Here is a 7,500-nt window from a genome sequence, read left to right on the forward strand (position 1 = left end):
TAACCAATTGCGCCACAGAGACTTGTCCTTTTAGAACGAGAAGGTTTTTTTTTTTCCAGCTAAATGTGATATTGATACATTTGAACATTTCTTTTCTTTTAAGAAATGATTCAATAAATGTATAATTTTCCATTTATTCATTGAGTTTATTCATGTATTTATTCATTTGTGTTTTTCAAATATGTATTAATGTATCTGTTATTGACAGACTTATTTACTAAATCATTTCAACTGATGTTATTTTAAGGCCTCCTTAAGCTTGAACGCCTCCTTCATTGCTCTTGTCTCCTAGTGGGTTCTTTGTTTGCAACCAAGACAGACACTGAAGACCTCCTGACCAGAGGTCGTACCAATTAGCAGGTGGTTCATGGAGGTTTAGCACAAGGCTCACTTGAATTCAAAGGTCAAGTGCAAAATTGTCTATCGTCCCTGGGTGGGCTTGAACCACCAACCTTTCGGTTAACAGCCGAACGCGCTAACCAATTGCGCCACAGAGACTTGTCCTTTTAGAACGAGAAGGTTTTTTTTTTTCCAGCTAAATGTGATATTGATACATTTGAACATTTCTTTTTCTTTTTTAAGAAATGATTCAATAAATGTATAATTTTCCATTTATTCATTGAGTTTATTCATGTATTTATTCATTTGTGTTTTTCAAATATGTATTAATGTATCTGTTATTGACAGACTTATTTACTAAATCATTTCAACTGATGTTATTTTAAGGCCTCCTTAAGCTTGAACGCCTCCTTCATTGCTCTTGTCTCCAAGTGGGTTCTTTGTTTGCAACCAAGACAGACACTGAAGACCTCCTGACCAGAGGTCGTACCAATTAGCAGGTGGTTCATGGAGGTTTAGCACAAGGCTCACTTGAATTCGAAGGTCAAGTGCAAAATTGTCTATCGTCCCTGGGTGGGCTTGAACCACCAACCTTTCGGTTAACAGCCGAACGCGCTAACCAATTGCGCCACAGAGACTTGTCCTTTAGAACGAGAAGGTTTTTTTTTTTCCAGCTAAATGTGATATTGATACATTTGAACATTTCTTTTCTTTTTAAGAAATGATTCAATAAATGTATAATTTTCCATTTATTCATTGAGTTTATTCATGTATTTATTCATTTGTGTTTTTCAAATATGTATTAATGTATCTGTTATTGACAGACTTATTTACTAAATCATTTCAACTGATGTTATTTTAAGGCCTCCTTAAGCTTGAACGCCTCCTTCATTGCTCTTGTCTCCAAGTGGGTTCTTTGTTTGCAACCAAGACAGACACTGAAGACCTCCTGACCAGAGGTCGTACCAATTAGCAGGTGGTTCATGGAGGTTTAGCACAAGGCTCACTTGAATTCGAAGGTCAAGTGCAAAATTGTCTATCGTCCCTGGGTGGGCTTGAACCACCAACCTTTCGGTTAACAGCCGAACGCGCTAACCAATTGCGCCACAGAGACTTGTCCTTTTAGAACGAGAAGGTTTTTTTTTTTCCAGCTAAATGTGATATTGATACATTTGAACATTTCTTTTCTTTTTAAGAAATGATTCAATAAATGTATAATTTTCCATTTATTCATTGAGTTTATTCATGTATTTATTCATTTGTGTTTTTCAAATATGTATTAATGTATCTGTTATTGACAGACTTATTTACTAAATCATTTCAACTGATGTTATTTTAAGGCCTCCTTAAGCTTGAACGCCTCCTTCATTGCTCTTGTCTCCAAGTGGGTTCTTTGTTTGCAACCAAGACAGACACTGAAGACCTCCTGACCAGAGGTCGTACCAATTAGCAGGTGGTTCATGGAGGTTTAGCACAAGGCTCACTTGAATTCGAAGGTCAAGTGCAAAATTGTCTATCGTCCCTGGGTGGGCTTGAACCACCAACCTTTCGGTTAACAGCCGAACGCGCTAACCAATTGCGCCACAGAGACTTGTCCTTTTAGAACGAGAAGGTTTTTTTTTTTCCAGCTAAATGTGATATTGATACATTTGAACATTTCTTTTCTTTTTAAGAAATGATTCAATAAATGTATAATTTTCCATTTATTCATTGAGTTTATTCATGTATTTATTCATTTGTGTTTTTCAAATATGTATTAATGTATCTGTTATTGACAGACTTATTTACTAAATCATTTCAACTGATGTTATTTTAAGGCCTCCTTAAGCTTGAACGCCTCCTTCATTGCTCTTGTCTCCAAGTGGGTTCTTTGTTTGCAACCAAGACAGACACTGAAGACCTCCTGACCAGAGGTCGTACCAATTAGCAGGTGGTTCATGGAGGTTTAGCACAAGGCTCACTTGAATTCGAAGGTCAAGTGCAAAATTGTCTATCGTCCCTGGGTGGGCTTGAACCACCAACCTTTCGGTTAACAGCCGAACGCGCTAACCAATTGCGCCACAGAGACTTGTCCTTTTAGAACGAGAAGGTTTTTTTTTTCCAGCTAAATGTGATATTGATACATTTGAACATTTCTTTTTTAAGAAATGATTCAATAAATGTATAATTTTCCATTTATTCATTGAGTTTATTCATGTATTTATTCATTTGTGTTTTTCAAATATGTATTAATGTATCTGTTATTGACAGACTTATTTACTAAATCATTTCAACTGATGTTATTTTAAGGCCTCCTTAAGCTTGAACGCCTCCTTCATTGCTCTTGTCTCCAAGTGGGTTCTTTGTTTGCAACCAAGACAGACACTGAAGACCTCCTGACCAGAGGTCGTACCAATTAGCAGGTGGTTCATGGAGGTTTAGCACAAGGCTCACTTGAATTCGAAGGTCAAGTGCAAAATTGTCTATCGTCCCTGGGTGGGCTTGAACCACCAACCTTTCGGTTAACAGCCGAACGCGCTAACCAATTGCGCCACAGAGACTTGTCCATTTAGAACGAGAAGGTTTTTTTTTTTCCAGCTAAATGTGATATTGATACATTTGAACATTTCTTTTCTTTTTTAAGAAATGATTCAATAAATGTATAATTTTCCATTTATTCATTGAGTTTATTCATGTATTTATTCATTTGTGTTTTTCAAATATGTATTAATGTATCTGTTATTGACAGACTTATTTACTAAATCATTTCAACTGATGTTATTTTAAGGCCTCCTTAAGCTTGAACGCCTCCTTCATTGCTCTTGTCTCCAAGTGGGTTCTTTGTTTGCAACCAAGACAGACACTGAAGACCTCCTGACCAGAGGTCGTACCAATTAGCAGGTGGTTCATGGAGGTTTAGCACAAGGCTCACTTGAATTCGAAGGTCAAGTGCAAAATTGTCTATCGTCCCTGGGTGGGCTTGAACCACCAACCTTTCGGTTAACAGCCGAACGCGCTAACCAATTGCGCCACAGAGACTTGTCCTTTAGAACGAGAAGGTTTTTTTTTTTCCAGCTAAATGTGATATTGATACATTTGAACATTTCTTTTCTTTTTAAGAAATGATTCAATAAATGTATAATTTTCCATTTATTCATTGAGTTTATTCATGTATTTATTCATTTGTGTTTTTCAAATATGTATTAATGTATCTGTTATTGACAGACTTATTTACTAAATCATTTCAACTGATGTTATTTTAAGGCCTCCTTAAGCTTGAACGCCTCCTTCATTGCTCTTGTCTCCAAGTGGGTTCTTTGTTTGCAACCAAGACAGACACTGAAGACCTCCTGACCAGAGGTCGTACCAATTAGCAGGTGGTTCATGGAGGTTTAGCACAAGGCTCACTTGAATTCGAAGGTCAAGTGCAAAATTGTCTATCGTCCCTGGGTGGGCTTGAACCACCAACCTTTCGGTTAACAGCCGAACGCGCTAACCAATTGCGCCACAGAGACTTGTCCTTTAGAACGAGAAGGTTTTTTTTTTTCCAGCTAAATGTGATATTGATACATTTGAACATTTCTTTTCTTTTTAAGAAATGATTCAATAAATGTATAATTTTCCATTTATTCATTGAGTTTATTCATGTATTTATTCATTTGTGTTTTTCAAATATGTATTAATGTATCTGTTATTGACAGACTTATTTACTAAATCATTTCAACTGATGTTATTTTAAGGCCTCCTTAAGCTTGAACGCCTCCTTCATTGCTCTTGTCTCCAAGTGGGTTCTTTGTTTGCAACCAAGACAGACACTGAAGACCTCCTGACCAGAGGTCGTACCAATTAGCAGGTGGTTCATGGAGGTTTAGCACAAGGCTCACTTGAATTCGAAGGTCAAGTGCAAAATTGTCTATCGTCCCTGGGTGGGCTTGAACCACCAACCTTTCGGTTAACAGCCGAACGCGCTAACCAATTGCGCCACAGAGACTTGTCCTTTTAGAACGAGAAGGTTTTTTTTTTTCCAGCTAAATGTGATATTGATACATTTGAACATTTCTTTTTTAAGAAATGATTCAATAAATGTATAATTTTCCATTTATTCATTGAGTTTATTCATGTATTTATTCATTTGTGTTTTTCAAATATGTATTAATGTATCTGTTATTGACAGACTTATTTACTAAATCATTTCAACTGATGTTATTTTAAGGCCTCCTTAAGCTTGAACGCCTCCTTCATTGCTCTTGTCTCCAAGTGGGTTCTTTGTTTGCAACCAAGACAGACACTGAAGACCTCCTGACCAGAGGTCGTACCAATTAGCAGGTGGTTCATGGAGGTTTAGCACAAGGCTCACTTGAATTCCAGGTCAAGTGCAAAATTGTCTATCGTCCCTGGGTGGGCTTGAACCACCAACCTTTCGGTTAACAGCCGAACGCGCTAACCAATTGCGCCACAGAGACTTGTCCTTTCAGAACGAGAAGGGGGTTTTTTTTCCAGCTAAATGTGATATTGATACATTTGAACATTTCTTTTTCTTTTTTAAGAAATGATTCAATAAATGTATAATTTTCCATTTATTCATTGAGTTTATTCATGTATTTATTCATTTGTGTTTTTCAAATATGTATTAATGTATCTGTTATTGACAGACTTATTTACTAAATCATTTCAACTGATGTTATTTTAAGGCCTCCTTAAGCTTGAACGCCTCCTTCATTGCTCTTGTCTCCAAGTGGGTTCTTTGTTTGCAACCAAGACAGACACTGAAGACCTCCTGACCAGAGGTCGTACCAATTAGCAGGTGGTTCATGGAGGTTTAGCACAAGGCTCACTTGAATTCAAGGTCAAGTGCAAAATTGTCTATCGTCCCTGGGTGGGCTTGAACCACCAACCTTTCGGTTAACAGCCGAACGCGCTAACCAATTGCGCCACAGAGACTTGTCCTTTCAGAACGAGAAGGTTTTTTTTTTTCAGCTAAATGTGATATTGATACATTTGAACATTTCTTTTTCTTTTTTAAGAAATGATTCAATAAATGTATAATTTTCCATTTATTCATTGAGTTTATTCATGTATTTATTCATTTGTGTTTTTCAAATATGTATTAATGTATCTGTTATTGACAGACTTATTTACTAAATCATTTCAACTGATGTTATTTTAAGGCCTCCTTAAGCTTGAACGCCTCCTTCATTGCTCTTGTCTCCAAGTGGGTTCTTTGTTTGCAACCAAGACAGACACTGAAGACCTCCTGACCAGAGGTCGTACCAATTAGCAGGTGGTTCATGGAGGTTTAGCACAAGGCTCACTTGAATTCGAAGGTCAAGTGCAAAATTGTCTATCGTCCCTGGGTGGGCTTGAACCACCAACCTTTCGGTTAACAGCCGAACGCGCTAACCAATTGCGCCACAGAGACTTGTCCTTTCAGAACGAGAAGGGGTTTTTTTTTCCAGCTAAATGTGATATTGATACATTTGAACATTTCTTTTTTTAAGAAATGATTCAATAAATGTATAATTTTCCATTTATTCATTGAGTTTATTCATGTATTTATTCATTTGTGTTTTTCAAATATGTATTAATGTATCTGTTATTGACAGACTTATTTACTAAATCATTTCAACTGATGTTATTTTAAGGCCTCCTTAAGCTTGAACGCCTCCTTCATTGCTCTTGTCTCCAAGTGGGTTCTTTGTTTGCAACCAAGACAGACACTGAAGACCTCCTGACCAGAGGTCGTACCAATTAGCAGGTGGTTCATGGAGGTTTAGCACAAGGCTCACTTGAATTCGAAGGTCAAGTGCAAAATTGTCTATCGTCCCTGGGTGGGCTTGAACCACCAACCTTTCGGTTAACAGCCGAACGCGCTAACCAATTGCGCCACAGAGACTTGTCCTGTCATAACGAGAAGGTTTTTTTTTTTCCAGCTAAATGTGATATTGATACATTTGAACATTTCTTTTCTTTTTAAGAAATGATTCAATAAATGTATAATTTTCCATTTATTCATTGAGTTTATTCATGTATTTATTCATTTGTGTTTTTCAAATATGTATTAATGTATCTGTTATTGACAGACTTATTTACTAAATCATTTCAACTGATGTTATTTTAAGGCCTCCTTAAGCTTGAACGCCTCCTTCATTGCTCTTGTCTCCAAGTGGGTTCTTTGTTTGCAACCAAGACAGACACTGAAGACCTCCTGACCAGAGGTCGTACCAATTAGCAGGTGGTTCATGGAGGTTTAGCACAAGGCTCACTTGAATTCAAGGTAAAGTGCAAAATTGTCTATCGTCCCTGGGTGGGCTTGAACCACCAACCTTTCGGTTAACAGCCGAACGCGCTAACCAATTGCGCCACAGAGACTTGTCCATTTAGAACGAGAAGGTTTTTTTTTTTCCAGCTAAATGTGATATTGATACATTTGAACATTTCTTTTTCTTTTTTAAGAAATGATTCAATAAATGTATAATTTTCCATTTATTCATTGAGTTTATTCATGTATTTATTCATTTGTGTTTTTCAAATATGTATTAATGTATCTGTTATTGACAGACTTATTTACTAAATCATTTCAACTGATGTTATTTTAAGGCCTCCTTAAGCTTGAACGCCTCCTTCATTGCTCTTGTCTCCTAGTGGGTTCTTTTTTTGCAACCAAGACAGACACTGAAGACCTCCTGACCAGAGGTCCTACCAACCAGCAGGTGGTTCATGGAGGTTTAGCACAAGGCTCACTTGAATTCCAGGTCAAGTGCAAAATTGTCTATCGTCCCTGGGTGGGCTTGAACCACCAACCTTTCGGTTAACAGCCGAACGCGCTAACCAATTGCGCCACAGAGACTTGTCCTTTCAGAACGAGAAGGGTTTTTTTTTTCAGCTAAATGTGATATTGATACATTTGAACATTTCTTTTCTTTTTTAAGAAATGATTCAATAAATGTATAATTTTCCATTTATTCATTGAGTTTATTCATGTATTTATTCATTTGTGTTTTTCAAATATGTATTAATGTATCTGTTATTGACAGACTTATTTACTAAATCATTTCAACTGATGTTATTTTAAGGCCTCCTTAAGCTTGAACGCCTCCTTCATTGCTCTTGTCTCCAAGTGGGTTCTTTGTTTGCAACCAAGACAGACACTGAAGACCTCCTGACCAGAGGTCGTACCAATTA

The 7,500-nt window shown here is 37.0% G+C and overlaps 15 non-coding genes across 15 annotated transcripts; all 15 read right to left on the reverse strand.

Annotated features, from left to right (window-relative positions):
- Nucleotides 1-424: 424 nt before the first annotated feature.
- On the reverse strand, nt 425-498 carry trnan-guu. The gene has a single exon. It is a non-coding gene; the product is annotated as a tRNA-Asn (tRNA).
- Nucleotides 499-903: 405 nt separating this feature from the next.
- Nucleotides 904-977, reverse strand: trnan-guu. The gene has a single exon. It is a non-coding gene; the product is annotated as a tRNA-Asn (tRNA).
- A 402-nt stretch (nt 978-1,379) lies between these two features.
- Nucleotides 1,380-1,453, reverse strand: trnan-guu. The gene has a single exon. It is a non-coding gene; the product is annotated as a tRNA-Asn (tRNA).
- Nucleotides 1,454-1,856: 403 nt separating this feature from the next.
- trnan-guu lies at nt 1,857-1,930 on the reverse strand. Its single transcript has one exon. It is a non-coding gene; the product is annotated as a tRNA-Asn (tRNA).
- Nucleotides 1,931-2,333: 403 nt separating this feature from the next.
- Nucleotides 2,334-2,407, reverse strand: trnan-guu. Its single transcript has one exon. It is a non-coding gene; the product is annotated as a tRNA-Asn (tRNA).
- A 398-nt stretch (nt 2,408-2,805) lies between these two features.
- trnan-guu lies at nt 2,806-2,879 on the reverse strand. Its single transcript has one exon. It is a non-coding gene; the product is annotated as a tRNA-Asn (tRNA).
- A 404-nt stretch (nt 2,880-3,283) lies between these two features.
- On the reverse strand, nt 3,284-3,357 carry trnan-guu. The gene has a single exon. It is a non-coding gene; the product is annotated as a tRNA-Asn (tRNA).
- Nucleotides 3,358-3,759: 402 nt separating this feature from the next.
- Nucleotides 3,760-3,833, reverse strand: trnan-guu. Its single transcript has one exon. It is a non-coding gene; the product is annotated as a tRNA-Asn (tRNA).
- A 402-nt stretch (nt 3,834-4,235) lies between these two features.
- trnan-guu lies at nt 4,236-4,309 on the reverse strand. The gene has a single exon. It is a non-coding gene; the product is annotated as a tRNA-Asn (tRNA).
- Nucleotides 4,310-4,707: 398 nt separating this feature from the next.
- Nucleotides 4,708-4,781, reverse strand: trnan-guu. The gene has a single exon. It is a non-coding gene; the product is annotated as a tRNA-Asn (tRNA).
- A 404-nt stretch (nt 4,782-5,185) lies between these two features.
- trnan-guu lies at nt 5,186-5,259 on the reverse strand. The gene has a single exon. It is a non-coding gene; the product is annotated as a tRNA-Asn (tRNA).
- A 404-nt stretch (nt 5,260-5,663) lies between these two features.
- On the reverse strand, nt 5,664-5,737 carry trnan-guu. The gene has a single exon. It is a non-coding gene; the product is annotated as a tRNA-Asn (tRNA).
- Nucleotides 5,738-6,137: 400 nt separating this feature from the next.
- trnan-guu lies at nt 6,138-6,211 on the reverse strand. Its single transcript has one exon. It is a non-coding gene; the product is annotated as a tRNA-Asn (tRNA).
- A 402-nt stretch (nt 6,212-6,613) lies between these two features.
- trnan-guu lies at nt 6,614-6,687 on the reverse strand. Its single transcript has one exon. It is a non-coding gene; the product is annotated as a tRNA-Asn (tRNA).
- Nucleotides 6,688-7,091: 404 nt separating this feature from the next.
- On the reverse strand, nt 7,092-7,165 carry trnan-guu. The gene has a single exon. It is a non-coding gene; the product is annotated as a tRNA-Asn (tRNA).
- Between the last annotated feature and the right edge of the window lie 335 nt (nt 7,166-7,500).

Source organism: Cyclopterus lumpus, chromosome 17 (assembly GCF_009769545.1).
Source record: "Cyclopterus lumpus isolate fCycLum1 chromosome 17, fCycLum1.pri, whole genome shotgun sequence".
Classification (NCBI taxonomy): Eukaryota; Metazoa; Chordata; class Actinopteri; order Perciformes; family Cyclopteridae; genus Cyclopterus; species Cyclopterus lumpus.